Below are 24,405 nucleotides of genomic sequence, written 5' to 3'. Positions count from 1 at the left end.
AACTACTCTAGGTCAACATTTTGCAGAGATCCTGGCACATAAATTTTTATTGTATCATTTATTTTATCACAATGTTCAAAATAGATAAGACATAGAAGCCATCTTAGTGTCCATGAATAGAGGAATTAATGAAAAATATGTGCCATACATATGTACACGATGGATTTTTCTCTGCCATAAAGAACAATGGAATTATGTAGTTTGCAAAAAAGTAGAGGTGAGATAATCATTAAGCAAATTGTCAGCTTCAGAAAGATATGTATTGAATAATTCCTTTGATATTTGGTTCCTGGATTTTATATAAACATATAAAATTATGTATGATTTTATGTAATGGAATCAGAAATTACATTGCCTATAAAATAGGAAGAGAAACTGTCCAGATAAAACAAGGAACTATTTAAAGAGAGGGGGAAAGTGTAGTGGGTGGATGGGGAATATGAAGAACTGACTTCATTTTGTTCTTTGAAAATGACTTTACATAACCCTAGCAGCACCCATCATGATTATACACCAAGAGAAAAATGATAGAAAAGAGAAACACAGGGAAGAGAAAGAAGAGGGAGGACAGAGGAATCAAGAGTGTAGGACTAGGAGGAAGAGCAGGAAAAAAAGAATGGGAGAGAGGATATAATTTCTACACATTTCTTTTGAACTCAACCGAGGGCTTCCTCTTGAGGGAGGGTGCTATTTTCATCCCTTAGCTCCTTATGTGCATCCATATTTGCAAGCCTTAGCTCCTCAGTCTCTAGAAAACTAGGACATTTCTCCCTCTAAAAAGCAAACAAATAAAAAGCAAAACAAAATATAAAAATAAAAAGTCAGTCATAGTTTTTTACTAGGGAAAAAATTCAGTTAGTCCCCTTTGATTTTATTTCCTCCATAGATGCTTGTAGATTCCCTGAGAAATTGTGTACTTTTTATTCTAACCCTGCTGCTTTATCTCGCTGCCATCTCCAAAGGCTCTTTTACTTTTCAAAATATCTTTTGTAAAATCAATAATTTAAAAAAAAAGATTCTCCTAAAAGCTGTTGACATACAAACTTTTTCTGTTAAAAGGAGTTTATAAACTCAGAGTTCAATATATTATATCCTTGAAATAGTCAAATATTGTTTTAAGGCTTCTATTTAGAATTTATGTAACGTGCCCACACATACAACTGTGTATAGTAATTCTTACATTTCCTGTATGAACAATTTCTTAACTCCCCTTGTTCCTTGTGTCAATAATAGGTCCAGAGTTTGGATTATGTCTCAGATGCTTGTCTCATTTGATGTCATCTCCTACATATATTTTTAGATGAAGTTTTTCTTCATTTGTCATTCTGTCAACTACATCCATTGTTTTAGTTAATTTTATTAATGGTGTGCATCAAAAAACCATACAAACCAGTAAAAGGAGGGGAAGTCTATTTAAACTCTTAATTCAGTTCACCTTGGCAGAGAAGGCCTGAAGGCAGGATTTTATGGCAGGGATTTCTTCCTATGGTGGCAGAGAGCTAGCAGAGACAGCTACAGTGAAGCTCTGGGCATTATACTCTCAAAGTCTCATTCCTCCTGCCCTACTGGAGCCAGCTAGGCTCCATATCCTTAAAGGTTCTACATAAGTTCAAGAAAGAACCATGAGCTGATGACCTAGAATTCAAACCTGGAGCCTATTCAAGATACAACAACTGTGCTTTCTGCATTCATACAATTCCATCAAACAAATTTAGTGAAATTATTATTCTCTGATAATATTACTACTTTAATTTTTTTATTATTGACTCATACCATATAGAAAGTTCCAAGATTTCCCTTCAAAACAAGCATGTCCATTGCAAAAGCTTAGAATATTATGTGTGTGTATGTGTGTTATAACATATGTATCCTTCTTTAAATGGTTATACTTGATTCTCTAATCTTAATTAAAAGCAATGTAAAAAATAAGTGTATTTAAACTGTATAATAGTTTAATGTTAATGCAGAGATCACATTTACATTGTTATTTGTATACATTTTCATTTATTATCAATGGTCTCTGAAATAATTTCACTGATTATGAGAAAAAATATTCAATGACTAAGAGATATTTCTGTGCAAGCATGAAGACCTGAGTTCAGTGAGACACTCCAATTTCAAGGAAATTAGGTTGAGAATTATGGAGCAGGACACGTGACACTCTCCTCTAGCCTCATATCTTCACTTACATGTGTGTACATGCCATATACATATGCACCATAATCAGAAACATACATACATATAGCCTCACACATATAAACAAATACCAAAGATATTTTTTACATATACTGATGTGTTATGAGATATAAATCTAATTGATTGTCATTAATTACCATCAATTCTGAATATTTTAAAACAATTTTAAATTACCATAAATTATAAATTTAAAGACAAACTTTTGTTAACTCTCTTATAAGATCGATACTAGAGCAAACATGTAAAACTACATATTTAAAACTGTTAGAAAATAGAACTATTTTAATCATTTAAATGTAGTGTCTTTTATTTGTATGAGAGGTCAGTATATGAAGAGAGAGACACACACACATACGTATATACATGAATGTATTCTACATATGTGAATGCAGTTAAAATTAAAATGAAATAAGATGGCTTACTTGGGCGTTGCATTATTTACTTTCATAAAGGAAAGAACTAAGACAGTTCTTTCTTAAAACTATTATATTTAAAAAGCTTCTGGTGTGTGTGTTAATTTTGACTTGCTATAAAACAATGCCACAGACATGGTAAATTATAAACAGCAGAAGCTTATTAGGTTTATTGTTACTAAGGCCAGGAAAGTGAAGAGAAGAATGACAATATCTTGTCTTTTGGCTGAGGCATGAATGGTTGATGGAAAGCTAAGTGTAAGCCAAAGTTGAGTGGGAGATTTTAAAAATTTCAGTTTTGAGATATTTCATCCCTGCTATAAAGGTGTTAGTGTATTAATCAGAAACTACCTGTGGCAGCACTATTATAAGTGAAATTACATATATTTCTTCTTCCTCCTCTTCTCCCACCTCTTTTTTCTAACGTCCTTCCTACTTTCCCTTCTTATCCTTTCCTCCCCTTCCGTTTTGGGATAATTATCACTTTAGGCCCAGGCTAACTTTGGATTTGTTAAATAGTCCAGCCTAGGACACTAAATCCTTCTGCTTCAGCCCTTCACTTCATATCATATTATTATAGATGTGATTGGTGATTTCTTTGGTAATCATTGGTATTAAATTTGCACCTACACAATAGAGTTAACATACAAGCGACAGTAGTAAAGAGACAGAACTGAAAGTGTGGGCATTTGTTTTATTAGGTCAGAGAAGTTAAAAAGATTCAAGTCCACTATTTCTATTATTTCATCATTTTAAATAACAAAATTTATCTCCAAAATAGAAAAATATTTATTACATGTTACATTGTAGAAAATAGAATCATTTATAATTTGTTTGTGTGTCTAGATCTTGATTGACTTTCCTTGGTGATCAGAGAACCTTCTACTATGGCCAAAGTAGAACTTGAGGAGGTTATGGAGAGAGAGAGAGAGAGAGAGAGAGAGAGAGAGAGAGAGAGAGAGAGAGAGAGAGAGAAGCATAAGCCTGAAGATGAGCCACTGTCCTTCTACTTTCAAGGAAGAAATAATAATAGAGAACAAAACTAAATTGTGCGCATTAGAAAATTCCATCTGAACTTGGTCTAGAAGCACAATATTCATAGAAAAGAAAATAATTCATAAGGCATCACTAGAAATTCATTATGTCAACTCTTTTAAAATAATTTATTGCCGTTCAATGCTATTGCCACTGGGGAAAATTGTCTTATTAGTCAGATGTTTTGAAATTTATGAAATACTCAGTGAAACTAGTGTGTTTGCTAGTGTTTGGTATGCATTATAAAAGTGATGACCTGATTAAATTATGCTTAATATATTTGCATTTAGTTACAAATAGCTACCCTAAATGATATTTTTTAAAATTTTTTAGGGAGTCTCTATTTGATATTTTAATAACTTATGATGAGGTCCTACTTTTATTGAATTGTTTGTTTTTCATTTGAAGATATTTCTTGTTTTCTCTTCAAAAATGAGCAAACATTCAAACAAAAAGCCTTTCTTGAGAAAGTATATGAGAAGGATAGGAGTGTATATTCTAATCCAGTTCATGGCACAGTCTGTTCTATGTCTCTATATCAATGTCATGGATGGTAGTGTTGTTAATCCTTATTGAGGGAGTCTAGGGGCGTCAGCAGGAAGTCAAATAATGAGACAGTGCTACCTTATCTCCCAAGCAATGCACTCAGGTGGGAAGAACTTCCGACAAATAGGAAGAGGTGGCTTTCTTGTGATTAGGTAGAAATCTCACTGGATACTGCAGATTCTGTTTGGTGGGTGATGCTGTTAATGGAAGGAGAGATGAGGCAGCAGTAAACACTGCAGGTGTTCCTCATCCCAGCAGTCTGGCAGCAGGTAGCAAATCAAGCCCCACAAACAACTTTTTCATGCAAACACAAGTTTCTTCTCCTTTCTAAAGAGAAAATTTAAACTATTGTTTTTTTTTTCTTTTGTTTTTTTCTTTTCCTGAGATAGAAAGGAACAAAAACATTTTTCCCTCCTGGGGATCTTTGTTCTCAACTATAACGTCCAATTTACTTCCCTGTAGTTCTCTTTAGTAAGTTTGAAAATAAGAGTACAGACTAACCTTCCTGTCAAGCACGTCTCTTCTGATTGCTAATACCTTGATAGTTTAGAGTCTATCAGCAAGACTCGAGATAACACAGTTTACCTTGCTTTCCTGTTCTCTGAAGCAAATATTACAGTAACACAAACCTATCATTTTTATATTTTAAAAATTGTCTGGCTCATAGTAAATACCACGCTAAGCTAACCAAATCTTAATTTTTAACCTTGTCAAGAACTCTTTCTGTTTGTGTTCTACAGGACAAATCATTTCTAGTGTAGTAACTGATAATAGCAATGGTAGAAAATGTTGTATCTCTGCTCCCTACTGTTAGTTTGTAAAACAAAGACTTAGATAATTTGAAAATATGACAGGTCTTCTTTTTTTTTTTTAATTTCACTTAATTGCCCCTTGACTATGCCACAGAAGTTCCTGCTGAAGAACAGGCATGGGGTTTGTTGTTTGACTCTGGAAAGCTGAAGCTCCCAGCAAGACTAGAACTCACTGTCCCTTCTCTCTATAGTCACTAACATTTCTCCCTAGCTACTGGAACATTTCAGTGCCAAATTTCAGAATATGAATCTGAGATTTTATTTTCTTTTATTCATTTTACCCATTCTACTTTTTGCTACAAGGATGTCTCTAAGCATAAGTCCAGAGTCCCAAGCCAGAAATTAATATTCAAATCCTCCTTTAATGGAAATAAGACATCCCTAATTGGGAAAGGGGACTTTTAAGTCTAGAGGCATTTGAATGTCAGAAAAATTACTGGATAATAAAAGCAATTTGTGGAAGTTCTTCTTGTGAGATGGAAATGTATGAAAAGTTGAACAACTGTTAATTTACCACATTTAGATTAAAAATGTGGCTCAGCTATCTAATTCTAAGCTATTTCCTAGATTAGACTCCATTATGTCCTCTGAAAACAATCATCGACTCTAATCAAGAAGGTCAAAAAGCATCTTTCAAGGCAGCAATCAACACCAGCTGAAGAAGTATAAAAAGAAAACCTGCTTTGTGAATTTTCTCATTGAGATTTGCTCCTGGGAACATTAGCTTCGCATCACGGACACTCAAGCCTTAAAGTGAATGTATTTGACCTCGTGAAGACAGCAAAGGTCATATTTGACGTGAAAGATTGTTGAGATGTCACTTGAGAAATTGACATTCTAAAGATCTCAAGTAATTATGCTGTGCCCATTTTAAAAGAAACAAAAGACATGTTTTTAAACAGCAGTCGCTTCAGTGTTTTAAAACACAGTTCTGTCAATAATGGGCTACTTTATAGTTATTGTTGCACTAGGCTTTGCCTGTGCCTTTCTATACTAACTTCTTCTGGCCATTGCATATATTAGACTCTCCCAGGGAAATGGATATTAGAAAAAGTAGGTGCTATGAGGTGTGTTTTCATGATTACTCTTCCAGTAAAATAAGAATCAAATATTCTCAGTGCAATCATTAGAGAATCTAAGAATATTATTTTAGCGGTATAGACAATTTTATATAATATCTCTAAAGGGGACAAACTTTAAATACATTCTAGGTATTTTTATACTTTCCTCTCAGAGAGTGGGTGATATTTGGAGGTTATCAAATGTATGAATTTGTATTTTTAAATAAAAATATGGTTTGATATGTATTGGGCAGAGTGCTTATCCTGAATGCATGGACCTTGGTTGCATCTCCAACACTGTATAAAGAGTGTGAGGGTATACACTCATGTGTTGTTTGAAAGAAACTGTCCCCAAAGGGCGTATCCAATACTTTATTGGAAAGTATGGCTTCGTTGGTGTGGTCTTGCTGAAGGATTTATGTCACTGTGGAGGTGGCTTTTGAAGTCTCATCTATGCTCAAACTATGCCTAGTGAGACAGTTCACTTTCTGTCACGTGTACAAGATATAGAACTCTCAGCTACCTCTTTAGTACCATGTTGCCCTGCACACTGGCAAGTCCCACCACGATGATAAGAGACTTAACCTCTGAATTGTAAGCAAACCACCCAATTAAATGTTTCCACTTTTAAGAATTGTCATGGTCATGATGGTTATTCCCCGCAATAGAAACCCTAACTAAGACAACTCATAATCCCAGAATTCTGGGAGGAGGCCGGAGGACCCGAGTTCAAGGTTGTTCTCAATCGCATATTGAGCTCAAAGCCACTGTAAGCTGCCAGTGTCCCTATGCCAATAAACAAACAAACAAACAAATAAAAAGTATATTAAATAATAAATAAAATAATACAAAGATATTTTTATTATAATCTTAACAAAATAATAATTATATAAATTAATCCATATGAACTTGTGTTAGAAATGCTCACCTAGGAAATTCCACACTGAACATATATTGAATAAATACTTTTAAATGTTTATAACATGGTCCAATTTTAAAATCAAATGAGTAGGGAGCAATGTGAAATGACTACAACTAAAATGATAATAAAAATAGTACAGGCTTTCTAGTGGTTGCCAGTCACTTATATCTTCTGAGGACATTCTGGTAAACAGAAAGTGTCTCTTCTAACTCTGCTGTTTGTTATATTAAAGTCATCAGAAACCCGCTGTGCTGTGGCAGAACTGAGGTGTCCACAAATCAATGCCTCAGATTCCCCCTGTGTTGTGAAAGAACTCTGTGAACTCAGTTTTGAGATGCCTCGAATCCAATTGTCAGTAAACAAAACAGGGTATTAAGAAGTTACTAAAAATCATATAGTCAAGAAATACCTAATGGGACAGCAATTTTTAGAATATAATGGCAAGTGAAAACAAGATTGTAAAATGACATGTGAATGAAAAATTTTCTCTTTCTTTAATTATTTTTTATACTAAAGAACAAAAGATTAGAGGCTGGCAAGGTGGGACTGAAGGTGAAGACGCCTGACGACATGTTGGATGACCTGAAAATCCCAGAATCCACAGGGTGGAAGAAAAGGAAGACCTGATTTGCTCAAGTTGTCCTAGGACCCCTACATGGTCAACCCCCCCAGACACATGCACAATGTAAGTGTAAAAATATAACAAATTTCTGTCATGTAAATAGAGATATTCTTTTCTAAATTGGTAATATCTCTTTCACATAAAATATCATGTTTTTTCAATATCTACTGTTTCATGTCAGTAATCAATTAGTAGTAATGTAGATATGAGTACATATCTTTGGAGAAAGAATGGAGAATTCATAAAAAGAAGTTGAAATCAAAGATTATCTATATATATTATATAGAAAGAAGGAATATTAGTATTGAACTTTTTATTTTAATTTTTACTTTTACTAATTTTTTTCTCATTTAATTTACCATGATTATGGTTTCCCTTCCTTGAATCCTCCCAGTTCCTTTTCACCTCCCACCCCCAGTGGATAAACTCCCTTTCTGTCTCTCATTAGAAAACTAAAATGATTCTAAGGGATTATAATAAAATAAGGCAAAATAATAACTAACACATTTGAATAGAAAAGAAGAAACAAACAAAAGGAAAATAGTCCAAGAAAAACGTAGAAGAATTAGATATAGACACAGAGACCTAATACAATAGTATAGATATTCCTTTTATTTCCGTTTTTCAGACTGCATCTTTATTATATAAATTAAAATGCATTCATCATTTTAAAGATTTGTTTTGAATTGTGTGTGTATGTGTTTGTGTATCTGTGTGTTGAGACAGGGCCTGTGAAGATTTGCAGTGTCAGATCCCCCAGAACTGGAATTGCAGTCATTCTGAGCACCTGGATGTGGGTGTTAGAGCCATACTTGGGCCCTCAGCAAGAGCTGTGTGTACTTGTAGTCATTTGAACAAGAAATGTCTCTCATAGACTCTCTGCACACTTAGTCCTCAAGGGTGATGCTCTTTGGGGATGTTATGGGAAGGATGGCTTGTAGAAGTTTGTCGTTGGGAGTGGGCATTGAGAGTTTAACCTCATCTCACTTTCAACTCTGTGTTTCTCCTTCCTGTTTGCGGCTGAAAATGTGATCTCTCAGCCTCCTGATCTATTTTTTTTCCCCTGCTATGTCTCCTCCACCATCATGGACTATCTCTCTGGAACCTTAACCCATATACAGTTCTTTCTTTTACAAGTTGTTTTAGTCATTTTGCCTTATTATAGCAAGAGAAAAGTAACTAATTAAGCACTCTTAATCTAGGAACCATTTTGGTTGAGCACTTAAAATGTATCTTTTATCTTGAATGTAGGCATATGTGTGTTTATATGTAGATGCAGGTGTGTGTGTGTGTGTGTGTGTGTGTGTGTGTGTGTAGGCCAGAGGACAGCATCTGAGGTCTTTTTTCAGGAGTCATCTACCTTGTGTTTTGACACCAGGTGTTCGGTTTCTCCAGAACTCTCCCGCTCAGCTCGCTGATTGACCAGAAGACTAATGTCCACCTGTGTCTTCCCTTAGTTATGAGTACAAATATTTGCTGCCATTCCTGTCTCTTTTTTTTTGTAAAAACATGGGTTCTCGGAAAGCAAACCAGTGCTTCCTATTTTGAAGGCAAACACTTTATTAACTGAGATATCTCATAAATTCTTGAATTTTATTTACATTCAGCTACAAGACAACACTCTTCCAATACAAGGTATCATCATATGCATATATTTTACAATATTCTTCTCAACATATGAAATTCATTGCATGACCATTATAACTGACATTTGTTTTTCCACCCTTTCACTCATAATCTTCCCATGCCTTCACTCTCTGATATATGCTTCCTAAATTTAACACCTTTTTAAAAACACCACTCATTTTTTATTAATCTAACCTCAGATCACATAGAATATGAAATATTTCAATTATTATTTTAGTAATTTTCATATGCTTATATAATGTGTTGTGATTATGTTCACTCATTACCTTCTGGTAAACCCCTTCAGATCCTTCCAGACCCCTTTTTCTTCAAAGTAGGTTCCCCAATGTCTACTTTCTTGAAAAAAATATGACCCTCCCCATAGTAGGGTGCAGAGGAAACTCCAAGTGAGTAATGCCTTGAGTGAATATGTCTTTTTACACGGGCATTACCTGGCTAGGATTCCAAGCCCATGTGAAATTGGAGAAGCTGATGCCCGTGTTGGTCATGGTGAAGAAAAATGGCCAGAGTCTGCGCGTTGGTGTTTATGAAGGGCTCATCAGAATTTCAAAAGACTAGAGACTGTTTTCTTCTCCCAAATGTGGACATCTCAAAATGGCATGTCTTCAGAGTCCTCTGATGGAAACTAGACCTGTGCTGTACCTAACAAACATGTTCAGATAGTAGCTTTAGTTCACTGTACATGAGTGTGTCTGTCTTCGCTTCATTCAATACATAGAGATACCGCAACTGCTCGCCCCTAACCCAGCCGATAGCTGCCCAGGAAGGGGTAGAACCAGACCTTGTGAGTACTTTTTCGGTTTCTGGCAGAATGGCGAAAGACCTAGTCTTTTCCAGATACCCACTGCTGCTGTGTGCTCATGCCACATCAGACAGCGGCTTGTTTGGCTATCCTGATTTTTTAATTTCTTTTGAAGCCAATAGATCCATCTGATTTCCACTTGAAAGCAACCTGGCATTGATGCTGCCGAGTGGCTGAATTCAATTAACTTCATTGTTTCTTTACCACATAGTCAACTACAGCATATACTTGCTTTTGCTACAGCTATTTCTATATCTTATTGAAGAATTTTGTCTGTTTGCCTGTCTAAAAATGTCTGAAGTTCTTCAAAACCAATATTTTGCTTTTCTACTCTCTCTTTAAATGACATAGAAATTAGTAAATCATAGATTTAATAAAGTACTTGAAATTATTTGAAAAAAAAATGCTATAAAACTTCTTACAAAAAATTCTCCTTTGAGCTTAACAAAATATATGTAGCAAAAGATTTTAACACCTAAAAATTATTAATTCTCTTGAGCATTGCTCATTTAATAGATGCCAAATTGACAACCCTATACAAGTTTTATTTTATATGGATTATTTTATATTTATGTTGAACTGTTAGATAGCGCTCCTTCCTAATTTGTGACCTATCCATTTTATTAAATATGTAACAAGTACAACTATTTACAAAGTGCCTGGGAAATTCTAGAGGCAATGTGACAAAAGAGATGTAAAAGTGTTCTTCAAACCTTCATAACAACAAATCTTTTAGGATTATTTTCCCTTTGAAAAAAATTACTACTGGTACGTTAGAAGGAAGCAAGAAAAAAAAAAAGAAAGAAAGGCAATTAGACTAATCAAAACAAGTAGGCATTCCACCTGTACTGGGAACCTTCCCACACCCTTGGTGCTGATCCCAAAGTCCCACTCCACAGGGATCTGTTTCACTTCAAAGCTACCCCTGCCATCATGCACTCACCCCCACCTCCAGGTCAATATCCCCTTCTCAGAGGTAGGCCACGCCAGGCAGAAGAGGTACAGCTCTATCTGAACACTCCCACTCCCTGGGTTCAGAACCTAAAGACCCACATTAACATGCCCTGTCCCTGTTGCCATGACCCTACCTCTCCATGGCAGGATATCCTCTATTCAAGTGCAGGCCACACGCCAGAGGAACATAGATTCCCTGTGGTAACACAGGCTACACTAGAGACCAAAAGTTTAGTCCCAACTCTGACTGAGATTAATGCTAGACCAGAAATACAGACCACAAAGATCAGAAGACCAAAGAAGGAATAGTAACCAAGGAAAAACACACATATCCAACAAAAACAGACTCAGAATTTGGTTCCTAGGCCTATATTCATAAGAAAACCAGATGGTGAGACACCTTTGTAAAAACAAAATCAACAATAGCTAGGGCAATATGGTACCAGCAGAGCCCAGCTATCCTACTACAGCAAGCCTAGAATATTTGAACATGGCTGAAGTACAAGAAAATGACCTTAAAAATCAGCTTTATGAAAGTGACAGAGTATTTCCTTAAGGATGAAATTAATAAAACCTTTATTTTTTTATTGCTGAAAAAAAATACCAATCCAAATTCTCTCTCCCTCCCGTCCTCCTCTCAGTCCCCTCCCTCTCCTTCCATACACCCTCTCCCCACCCCTCCAACCCTAAGGGAGTGCCATGTACTCTGCCCCAGGGAAAGTCCAAGGCCCTCCATACTACATCTAGGTTAAGCAAGGTTTACATCCAAAGAGAATAGGATTCCATGAAGCCAGTATATGCAAGTAGAGACACATCCCAGTGTCACTATCAGTGGCCCCACAATCTGCCCCATCTGTCAACTTCCTTCAGAGGGGCTTGGTTGTTCCCTTGCTCATTCACTCCCTGTCCAGTTGGAGTTTGTGAGCTCCCATCAGTTCAAGCAAACTGTCTCAGTGGATGATCCCCTCATTGTCTTTAATTCCTTGCTCATACTCTCACTCCTTCCACTCTTTAGAAAACATTATCCTGAGTGAGTTAACCCAGACCCAAAAGAAGGAATATGGTATATACTCACTCATAAGTGGATGCTAGTCATAAACAAAGGACAATGAGCTAGTTCAGGATCCTAGAGAAACTAATAAGGTGAACCCAAAGAAGAACATATATAGACCTACCTGGAAATTGGAATCAGACAAAAATTTGGGATCAGGGAGGCGGGAGGTAGAAGGAAGGCAAGAAGTGGGGTTGAGGAGAATTTGGGGGAATGGGATAGTTGAGAAGGAGGAAGAACAGATATGAAAGCACGGAAAGAAATATCTTGATTGCGGGAGCCATTATGGAGTGAGCAAGAAACCTGGATCTTGAAAGATGCCCAAGAACCCACAGGGATGACCCCAGCTAAGATCCTAAGCAATAGAGGAGAGGGTGTCTGATCTGATCTTATCCTGTAGTCCGACTGATGATTATCTTAAATATCACCATAGAACCTTCCTACAACCACAGATGGGAACAGAGGCAATGACCCACAGCGGAGTACTGGAATAAAACCTTTAAATCTGGGAAAACAAAAACAAAACAATTAGAGGAAGTAAATAAATACCTTTAAAAACCAGGAAAACACAAACAAATAATGGGAGAAAATAAATAAATACCTTAATGAAACTAAGGAAAACAAAAACAGATGAAGGAAATGAATAAAACTGATCAAGACCCCAAAATGGAAAGAGAAGCAATAAACAAAAGACAAACTGAGGGAATCCTGGAGATGGAAAATCTGGGTAAACGTACAGGAACTACCAACAGAACCAACATCAGCAGAATAGAGGAGCTGGATGAATGAATCTCAGATGAAGAAGATACAATAGAAGAAACTGGTACACTGGTCAAAGCAAATACTAAATCTAACATCCAGAAAATCTTGACATTATGACAAGACCACACCTAAAAAATAATAGGAATAGAAGAATATATCCTGCTTAAAGGCACTGGAAATATTTTCAACAAAATCATAGAAAAAAAATGTCCTAACCTAAAGAAAGACATGCTTGTTAAAGTACAAGAAACTTATAGAACACCAGGTAGAGTGGACTGGAAAAGAAAGTCCCCCACCACATAATATTGAGACATTAAACATACAGAACAAAGAAAGATTATTAAAGGCTGCCAGGGAAAAAGGCCAAGTAACATATAAAGACTTAAATATTAGAATTATACCTGACTTCTCAATTCAGAGTCTAAAAACCAGAAGGGCCTGAATTGATGTCTTACAGACTGTAAAAAACCTCAGATGCCATCCCAGACTTCTATGCCCAGCAAAACCTTTATTCACCACAGATGGAGAAAACAAGATATTCCACGACAAAGTCAAATTTAACTAGTATCTATCCACAAATTCTGTCCTACAGGAGAAATTACAAAGAAATTCCAACCCAAGATAGCTAACTAAATCCATGAAAGCACAGGGAATAAATAATCTCACACTAGCAAAATCAAAATAACAGAATCACATACACACATACACACACACATACACACACACACACACACACACATACATCCATATGTATCACCCTGCACAAAACTCAAGTCCAAGTGGATCAAAGAGCAGAATATATAACCGGATACACTGAACCTTACAGAAGGCAAAGTGAGGAATAGCTTTGAACACATTGGCACAGGAAATCACCTCCTGATCAGAACATCAATAGCACAGGCACTAAGATCAGCAATTAATAAATGGGACCTCATGAAACTGAAAGGCTTCCATAAGGCAAAGGACATCATCAATAGGACAAAAAGACAGTGTAGAGAATGGGAAAAGATTTTCACCAAGTCTATATCTACCAGGGGGGCTAATGTCCAAAATAAATAAAACACTTGAGAATGTAGACATGAACAAACCAAATAATACAATTAAAAATGGGATACAGATCTAAACATAAAATACTCAACAGAAGAATCTCAAATAGCCAAGAGACACTTCAAGAAATTTCTGGCATTGTTTGTCATCAGGGAAATGTAAATTAAAATGATTCTGAGATTCTGTCTTAAAGCTGTCAGAATTGTTATGATCAAACACAAGTGACATCTCATGCTTGTGAAAACGTGGAGCAAGGGGAACATTCCCCCATTGCTAGTGGGAGTGCGAATTTGTATAGCCCCTTTAAAAATAAATATAATAGTTTCTCCAAAAATTGGAAATTGATCTACATCAAGACTCAGCTATACCAATCTCAGGCATATTCCCAAAGGATGCTCAATGTACCATGAGGACATTTGTCCAACTGTGTTCATAGTGGATTTATACATAATATCCAGAAACTGGAAACAACCTAGATGTCCCTTGACCAAAGAATGGATAAAGAAAATATGGTACCATGGAGTGATACTCATCTGCTAAAAATAATCATGAAATTAAAGGCAAATGGATGCTACTAGTGTTAGTATTTGTATTCATGCATATATACTGGCCTGCCCTTAGGGTTCAGATAGAAAATGTCTTCAGTTACAGCCAGTAAGAATACCCCCTGTGCTAGTTCCCTTTAAATGTGGGCCTTTCCACCACCGCCCTTCTCTCTCTCTCTCTCTCTCTCTCTCTCTCTCTCTCTCTCTCTCTCTCTCTCTCTCTCTCTCTNCCTTCCTCCTCCTCCTCCTCCTCCTCCTCCTCCTCCTCCTCCTCCTCCTCCTCCTTTTCTTCCTCCTCCTCCTCCACTCTTATCCCTAGGGACCAGTCTCTGTCCTGTTCCACTTTCTCTGTGCCCCCTTCTCTCTCCTCTTCCAATAAACCTCCTATATGAGAGTTGTTGCATGGCATGACTTCTCTTTGTAATGCTTTTAAATAAAGTACAACTTGAAAACACATCCTAACTGAGGTGACTCAGACCCTGAAAGACAAACTTGGTTTTTAATCACTTATCAATGGGTATAAGCTGGAAAGGATAATAATGCTAAAATCCACAGACCCAGATAGACTAAGTAACAAGGAGGGCTCCATGGGAGATTCATGAACCTCTCTGGGAAGAGGAAATAGAAGAGATTTGGGGCATGGACTGGGGTAGGTAGGGATGTGAGCAGGTGGGATTAGGTAGGGGAACATGGTGAGAGAGAGTGCTGGGTGTGACAACTGGTATTGGGTGGCATTTCTGGGGCAGGTAAAAACCTAGTGCAGTGGAAGTCCCTAGGACTGTACAAGGGTTGCCATAAGTAAGACTCATAGTAAAGGGGATTAAAGATCCTGTAACCAGGCAAGACGTCCAGTGGAAGAATTGTGACACCAATCCAGCTACAAATCCTTTGACCTACAATTTGTCCTGTCTACAAGATGAACTGTGGTAAAGAAATTCTGGAAGTGTCCAGCCAATAAGTGGTCCAGCTGGAGACCTATGCCATGAGAGGAAGTCTACCCATGACACTGCTTGGAGGGCCAGGAACAAGCATCTGGATTGCCTAGAGACCTAAGATAGGACCAAGCATGACTGGGGAAAAAGTCAATGAAATGATTCCTAATGATATTCGATATACTCATAGATTAATGCCTATGCTATTCGTCATCAGAAAGTTTTCATCCAACAACTGATAGAAAAAGATGCAGAGAACCCCTTCCAAACAGTAGGTGGACATCAGGGAATCCTGTGAAATAGGCAAAAGAAAGAATTGTGGGAGTCAAAGTCAAGAATAACAAAAGAAAAATCGCAAATCATTCATGGGTCACGGAGGCTAAGTCAATAATTAGAGAGTCTACATTAGTGGGAACAGAGACTATCTCTAACTCTTTTGGCTGCTTTTGGGACCCTTTACCTCCTACTGGATTGCCTTGACCAGCCTTAATATGAGGGGAGTGCCTAGTCTAACTGTAATTTGATATGCCATATTTGGTTGATATCCTCGGAAGGCCTGCCCTTTTCTGAAGGGAAATGAAGTTGCTTGGATCTAGGTGGAGAGTGGAGGTATGGGGAGAGGAGACTGGGAGGAGGGAATAAAGGGGAAACTGTGGTAAAGATGCGTTGTATGAGAGAAAAATAAATTTTAAAAAGACATGTGATTAAGGGATTCTTTTTGAAGAAATTATGACTTCAGATCATAAACACATCAGTGATAAGCTGAAGCACCTCTTTCTGTTGTGTCTATATCTTATCACTTGTCTCAAATATCCAGCGTGCAGGCAGAATAATAATACAAGTCTTGCCCTAGAAATCTACCCATGCCCTTACAATGCAGGGAAACCCTGAGTTTTGAAGCACAATGTATGAAAGAGTTTGTTATTTGATTTGACATTAGTTTAAAGAAATCTTTAAACACCAAGTTGTAAAAAAAAAAAATAGACAAATTGTTAAGTGGATTATAAACACTTAAATATAATATCTCCCTGTTTCATAATGGATATTACAATGGAAATATCTAAAACATCCCTAAGTCTCGGATCCACTAAATAAATGACATAAAAATATGTTAGGTTAGGGAATGGAGTTTTTTTTTCAGCACTGAAGAGCACTACTGATCACCCAGTGGCCTGGTATCAATTCCCAGTGCTCAGAAGACTACTCACAGCCTTTGTAACTCCGGTTCCAGGGAATCTGCTGTCCTCCTTACATACCAGGAATACAAATTCACAGACATACATGCAAGGAAAAACACCAAAACACAAATGAAATTTAAAAGATGAGTATAATACAAGAAGTTTAGTTATGAATGGACATTCATGTTTCAGGAGGCCTTATATTTATTTGTCTATTTATTTTAAAGACAAGTAAAATGTGTAGCAAATAAGGCACTTGTATTTGTTTTTTGAATCTTTGTGTTTTTAAAAATACATGTTCTTCTTTTGGTGATGATTTTATGGAATATATGCTTTTTTTACAATGGTGGTTGGAAAGGTTAGCTTAGGACAGGCACTCCTGGTGTCCCACCAACTTACTTCACGAAGCAACCATTCACTTTCTGTGGGCACCGCTGCTCTTTGAAGCCCTCTTGTCTGACCTCACAGGCTACACTTTGCTATTACTTGAAATAAGAAGCACTTTATCAATGTCTGTGCACTGCTTGACCTCTTTTTTTTTTCTGAGCCACTGTTCCCTCCCAGAATTTTTCCAATGAGCTAATAGGGTCATGAACAGAAATGGATCTAAGGCACTTGAAAGCCTCCTGATTCCGCTGTTCAGTGGTCTCATTTTTTTTTTAAAGCAGCAAAACTCTTTATACCAAATGACAAAAAATAGTAAGAAGTTAAATGTATAAAAGTAGAGCATGTCTATTTGAAGCGCAGGCATTCTACCTTCATTTTTAGCAATTTTGTTCCTGTGGAATTTCTAAAATTAATTTTTAGCAACTTCTTGTCTTCATTATTTGTGTTAGAAAGGTAACATGAAATTTTGAAAATAATAGGAAATATCCAGTGGGAGAGAAAGTGGATGTGGTTTCCATCTTTTCCAATATTTAAATACAAAACATCGTTTATGAGGCCCTTACTGAGTCTGCATGCTGCACACTGAAGGAGCTTGTGCTGTCGATTCCTATCTGAATCCTCACGCTTCCTTCTGAGGTCGAATTTCTACCCTCACCTCTATCACTGTAATGAATGCATGTGACAAAACAACCAATAAACAAAAAAGGTTATTTATTTTGCATGTATGTGTATGTGTATTTGTGGGTGTGTATGCGTGTGAATGTGGTGGTACATGTATTTGTGTGCACCTCTGTGTGCAGGATTGGGAATGCATATGCAAAGGTCAGACAAGGACATCAGATGTTCTGCTCATTGAGTATAAATTGTGATTATCAAATAAAATTAATACACTCATGTGCAGCTCTTATCAATATTGAGTGCCATGTCATCTGTTCTCCATTTAAAAAATCTACAAATTTTGCTTAATAATTAATGACACAACTGCTCAAAGAGTTACATAGAAGGAACATCCTATGTTTAATATGAAAAGAGGGAAACAGATTTTTTCAAAATATGAAATGAAGGTTAGTGAGATGGCTCTAAATGGATCCTCTGTATCATCCCCACAAGATTTATGTAGCATTGGGAAAAAAAAGGAGCAGGTAGAATACAATAGCTAGAGAGGAAGGGTGATGTGTAGCAAACACAAGTCTCTTGAGCATGATAAAGCCTTTGTACTCATAAATGATTGCAGGTATGGTTATTTTCAAGAGACCCACACACAGCTGGACCCATCCTCATTCCATCATAGATGGGCAGGTTCCCATGAGGCACCACCAGTCCTCCAATAAGGGCTATTGGCAGTTAATGATTTATGGGGTGGATATTATATCCTTTAGTGCTGTACTCACTGGTAAGTTGCCTACATTACAGTAATTAATCTCCTACCCTCACTTGTACAAGCAAAACGAATAAAACTCAGAGAGGTACAAACAAAAGGAAGATGTGAGAGTAGTGAAGGGGCTTATTTAGAAGAAGGGCTTCAGCAAGAGAATGAGGAAAGTAAAAGAATAGAATGGATTACATTCTTAGAATTCATTATATCCATGCATGATACCAGCAAAGGATAAAAAAAGAAACACTCTGACCTCTGCAATGCATGCAAACATCCACAGACACATGACCATGTTCATGGACACACAATCAGAAACTGAACATTGCAACATAGTACAATTATCTAATACAGCTTTGCTATTTGAAAACAATTAGTGTATTGGAGAAAATAAAGAAAAAATATCTAAATAAACACAGAATAAATTATGTGTGTGTATTCTACCATGTGTTTGAGGATAAAGGTGTTCATTCCTATACTTAAAACTAATATTTCAAACATATATAGGTCTAAGTTTTACTTTTATTTTGTCCCACTGGTTTAGGAGGTTCTTCTGTTTATGATTTGCTTTGATTGGTTAATCAATAAAAAAAAAACTGCTTGGCCTGATAGGGAAGAACTTAGGTAGGCAGAGAAGACAGAACTGAATTCTGGGACGAAGAAAGCAGATAGAGAGAGCCACAATGGAGCCGCCAGGTCAGACAGGCTGAATCTTTTCCCAGTAAGCCACGACCTTGTGGTGATATACAGACTATTAGAAATGGGATAAATCAAGATGTGAGGGTTAGCCAATAAGAGGCTAGATATAATGGGCCTGGCAGTGATTTAAATCAATACAGTTTCTGTATTTCAGGTTTAAGCTAACCAGGCAGCTGAACACAAGGACCTTCACTCCCTGTAACATCCTACTGATCTATTTAGATCTCCTTGAGAACATATTATTGAATATGATAACTTTAGAAGAAACAATATATGAGTCTATAGGTCAATTGCAAAGCACTTGCTGAACATGTGTCTCTATAAGGAAATCATGAGGTCAGGTCATAAAGAATATCAAAGTTTATATATTGTAATTGCATACATATATACATTAGTTTATACATGCTGATGTCTAATGTATATACCAATACGTGTATGTGACATAGTTTTAAAATTTTAAAAACTCATGTAAACACCCACACATTTTATTCAATTTCCAGGTCCAATACTCTTTTTACTTTAAGATACGCTTTTATTTAGCATAGCACCATAAAAATCACTCTTAGTGAAGCCAAATTGTCATTGCCTTGATTGCTTTTGCTAATCCCCTTCATCTAGCCTTTGAAATAATATTTATAGACTTAATAATGAGAAAGTAACAACTATGGAACAATGATCCTGTGCCAGACAATGTGCTAAGTGTTAGTTTATATTATCTGAGTTTATTTTAGTGAGTTTCTATCAACATCAAAGCACCATTAAGAGTAAAGTGTGGTATACTCTTATCACAAGTAATTGCAAACAATCCTAAATTATCAAGATGCCTATAGTATAATTAGAATGAGAGGTTCTTTATATAAAAATACAAATAGCACCAATTAGAATATGCAGGTTCTGAAGAACCATTCTCTGCAGAGATAATAAAAGTTCAAAATTGTACACATTTGCCAATGTTAGAGAATTACTCTGGGGTCCACATTTGACTCAGTGAATAAGTCAATTATTAGTTTTCAACTTTAGCACATTCTTCAATTCTTTTTCTGAAAATCCTTCCAATTTTTTTTCCTATATAAAATGTCTTTCCTTCTTTCAGACTTTATTTCACTGTCTATTCCCTGGTAAATATTCAATTCATTCTAGTCAATATCTAATTCACATCAAAGTCATCTTTGTGGCCGAGTCCCTGTGCCCTCCTCTGTGTGTAGCATGTAAAACATATTTTGAACATGAACATTTGACTTTATCTTGCCCTTGAGATATTAAGAAATATCATTCAATTTTTTTTCCTTAAAGTGAACTCTTGTTTGGGCTTTCCTGTGTTCGTGCCTGCCTTCTTTCAGTAGCTAGTCAAATGTCCCTCTATCTTCTCCTCATAGTGGGTAAGGCACATTGCTTTGGGGAAGGTCCAAATCCCTCCCTACTATATCTAGGCTGATGGAGGTATCCATTGCTGTAGGAACTCCTTCAGCCAGTAGTCTTTAAGATACCAGCCAACTTGGGCGTGGCCTCTTATACTATAAATGTTAGAGTGTGTGCTTGCTTTCTCTTCTGGCTGTTGGATTCAGTTCCTTTTCCCTGTCCATGCAGAGGACTTTGATCTGTGAGTCTATGCATAAATAAATAACCCTTTATTATACTCAATTCTGAGCTAGTGTGGGATTTCTTTTTAGTGTCCATCTACAATCCATCCAAAGGGAATAGGTTCCCAAAAAGCAAGTACAAGCAATAGGGACAAATCCTGATGCCACTACCAGTATCCCCACAGTGTGGCCCAGCCATACAACTCTCATCCACATTCAGAGGGACAAATTAGAAAACTACTCATCTGTAAAAACAATGACATCTTGAAATTTTCATGCCAATGGATGGAACTAGAAAAAAACATCCTGAGTGATGTAACTCAGACCAAGAAAGTTGAGCATGGTATGTACTCCTTCACAAGTGGATACTTGCTGAAAAGCAAATGATATTGAGCATATAGTTCGTGATTGTAGAGAAGCTAACTAACAAGGTGAACCTCAAGAAAAACATACATAGATCCACCTGGAAAAGAGAAATAGACAAGATCACCTATCAAACTTAGGAGCATGGAGGTTTAGGGAGAAGGGCATGCAGAAGGGGAAGAGGAGGGGAGGAAAGGAAAGGGGAGAAGAACTTGAGGGAACAGGATAGATGAGAAGGAAGAAGGAGAGAGATGAGAGCAAGGAAAGAGATATCTTGATTGAGGGAGCCATTCTGGTACTAGCAAGAAACCTCAGCCTGGTGCTAACTTCCCACTTATGTATCTTTTAGTTTTGTTCAATATTATATGTAACTTTAAGCCATTTTCTAACTCATCATTAAAATTCCTTCAGAAGAAGCCTCAGTGGGAACCCCTCTCACTCTACTCTCTTATGAACAGAATAAAGATTCCTTTTTTTCTATATTTTCCCATCTTGATTGTCACCCTATTTCCTCTCTCATACACATTACAAAATTTGTTTTGTTCTAACATCATTACATCTTATGTTCTCTCTTACTCTGAACTCCCTGGGATCTATGACAACAATAGGTACATTGTAGGCTCCATGAATAAGCAGAGAAGTTTATAATATTTTATTTAAGTTTAACGATTTTTTCCTAATTTAAGCCATAGTTATTCACATATGGCTCATTTTGGGTTTATCCAATATAATTTTTCAAAATATTTGATTAAATACTTTTACTTATGTTGATAGACTCTAACACTGTATCTACATGCAAAATATCTGATGCTTGTTAAAGAAATTCATATCCTGACATTCATGAAAATCATGCAATGATATTGAATACTTGGGGATGAAATATTTGATGTAAAATACCTGATATACACTGAAAATTAAATAGCTTTTACATGTTAAGAAGGCATAATACTAAAATGATAGTTTTGTCTAGTTTAATATAAATAATAAGTCGAACAGTAAGACATTCATATTGAATAAAGCAAAGAAAACTATAAAAACATAGAGGCACATTTAATGAGTAGGCCTTACTTTATGGTTTAACATAGAGTGCCCAGTGATGGCGTGTGCCTCCAGAGCTATGGTTCAGAGCTTTGTTGAGAGTTGTATGAATGGCATAACTCTTATCGTGTCATGGTAATGGAAATTGATGTCTTTTAGATGCAGGGACAATTTACCCACAAGGAAGTGACCTACTTGGTCTCATCCCCATGCCTTGGGAAGCTCTTGAAGGTTATAAACCAGCCAGGACAGACCCTGGGTGCTAGGGAAGCTGCAGGCAACTTAAATGGGCACTGAAAGAATGGCTTGTGCATCAGGAACTTGCAAAGTGTAGCCACTAGTAAAATCCTTTTCTTCTGTCCCATTCAGCCTGCACTCTATTGAGGGCTGACACCAGGCATTTGCCAAACTCAGTTTCCAAGTTCCTTGTGAAGAATAAATGTGCAGGTAAGTGCCACAGTTGGTATTGCCTTCTTTTGCAAAGCAACAGTGGTGACTCTTCTACATCTTGGTAAAATCTTCAAGATAACACATTTTTGTAGATAAGTTCACTGTGAGAAGTTATGAATGTCACCTGTATAGACAACCTATAGTGTATTTATTTTAATAACCTGAAAGCTGAACTGACTTCTTAGAAAGAGCTGCTTCTGGTGCATTATATTCTCTATACTTCAACTAACCTAAGAGATAAACATTTTTACCTTGTTTAATAAATATTGTTAAATTGTTCAAGACTAAATAATTAAGTTAAATTAAAATGACACAATTTATCCAATGGTGATTATGTGAAATATCATTAGTGTTTCTGGCTTTATTTTGATACAGTTTATCAAAAATAGAACTGAAAAGGTAAATATTGTGTTTTCAATGTGAGGTCCAACTTTAAAGCGTGGTTTACCTTCACATATTAAATATCATCACTGTTATCGTCTGAGAGACAAAAATTCATACTGGAAATGTAATAAGACATCCTTAAATTTAGTACGGTTCAGAACTATAAGAAAATGATTTCAGTCTGTTTGGGATTTCACGATACATGCTTGGTAATTTTATGTTTGGTTTTCCACAATATTTTACTATTACATCTTTCTAACAAGCAGTTTTTACTTTGAGATTTTAAGTGTATTCCACTATATGAAAAAGGCTTTACCCAGACTTTTTTTCCCCTGAGGTTAAAAGATATGATAAATTCTAGGTATATAAAAAAGCTTTCAAATTGTCTTAAATGTAAAAATTTTATAGTTTGTATATATTTCTTACCTTAATTAGAAAGATATTGAAAATCTAAATAACTTTTTCTTTCACATATAGTCTATATCTGCTTTATATATTATAATTTACTACAGCTTTGAGATAAATTATTTTGATTTATTTAAAAAATGAATATTTTTTATAAATAATTTTGAAAAATTAGGCTGATTTTCTTCCTTAAAACGTAATATTTGGACCTTGAGATTTCAGTCCGGTGCTCCAATGTGGGTCTCTGTCTCTGTCTCCTTTCATCGCCTGATAAAGGTTAATATTCAGGAGGATGCCTATATGTTTTTCTTTGGGTTCTCCTTCTTATTTAGCTTCTCTAAGAACCCGAATTATAGGCTCAATGTCCTTTATTTATGGCTAGAAACTAAATATGAGTGAGTACATCCCATGTTCCTCTTTTTGGGTCTGGCTTACCTCACTCAGGATAGTGTTTTCTATTTCCATCCATTTGCCTGCAAACTTCAAGAAGTCCTTGTTTTTTACTGCTGAGTAGTACTCTAATATGTATATATTCCATACTTTCTTCATCCATTCTTCCATTGAAGGGCATCTAGGTTGTTTCCAGGTTCTGGCTATTACAAACAATGCTGCTATGAACATAGTAGAGCATATATTTTTGTTGTATGATAAGGCCTCTCTTGGGTATATTCCCAAGAGCGGTATCGGAACTCAGGACCGCGAGGGGGGCACCCACACACCGAGACAATGGGGATGTCCTATCGGGAACTCACCAAGGCCAGCTGGCCTGGGTCTGAAAAAGCCTGGGTTAAAACCGGTCTCGCTGAACATAGCGGACAATGAGGACTACTGAGACCCCCAGAACAATGGCAATGGGTTTTTGATCCTACTGCACGTATTGGTTCTGTGGGAGCCTAGGCAGTCTGGATGCTCACCTTACTAGACCTGGATGGAGGTGGGTGGTCCTTGGACTTCCCACAGGGCAGGGAACCCTGATTGCTCTTTGGGCTGACGAGGGAGGGGGACTTGATTGGGGGAGAGGGAGGGAAAGGGGAGGCGGCGGTGGGGAAGAGACAGAAATCTTTAATAAATAAATAAATAAATAACCGTAATATTTGGATTCTTTTTTAAATGGCACATTTCTTGCTCAAAGATAATTGCAATTGGTTGCATTTCCCACAGGCAAAAATTGATGCAGCAACAGACACACTATGGCAGATTAT

The sequence above is a fragment of the Alexandromys fortis genome, unplaced genomic scaffold (assembly GCF_014885135.2).
Source record: "Alexandromys fortis isolate MF-2015 unplaced genomic scaffold, M_Fortis_MF-2015_v1.1 scaffold_19, whole genome shotgun sequence".
Lineage (NCBI taxonomy): Eukaryota > Metazoa > Chordata > Mammalia > Rodentia > Cricetidae > Alexandromys > Alexandromys fortis.
This window is presented reverse-complemented; position numbering follows the sequence as displayed.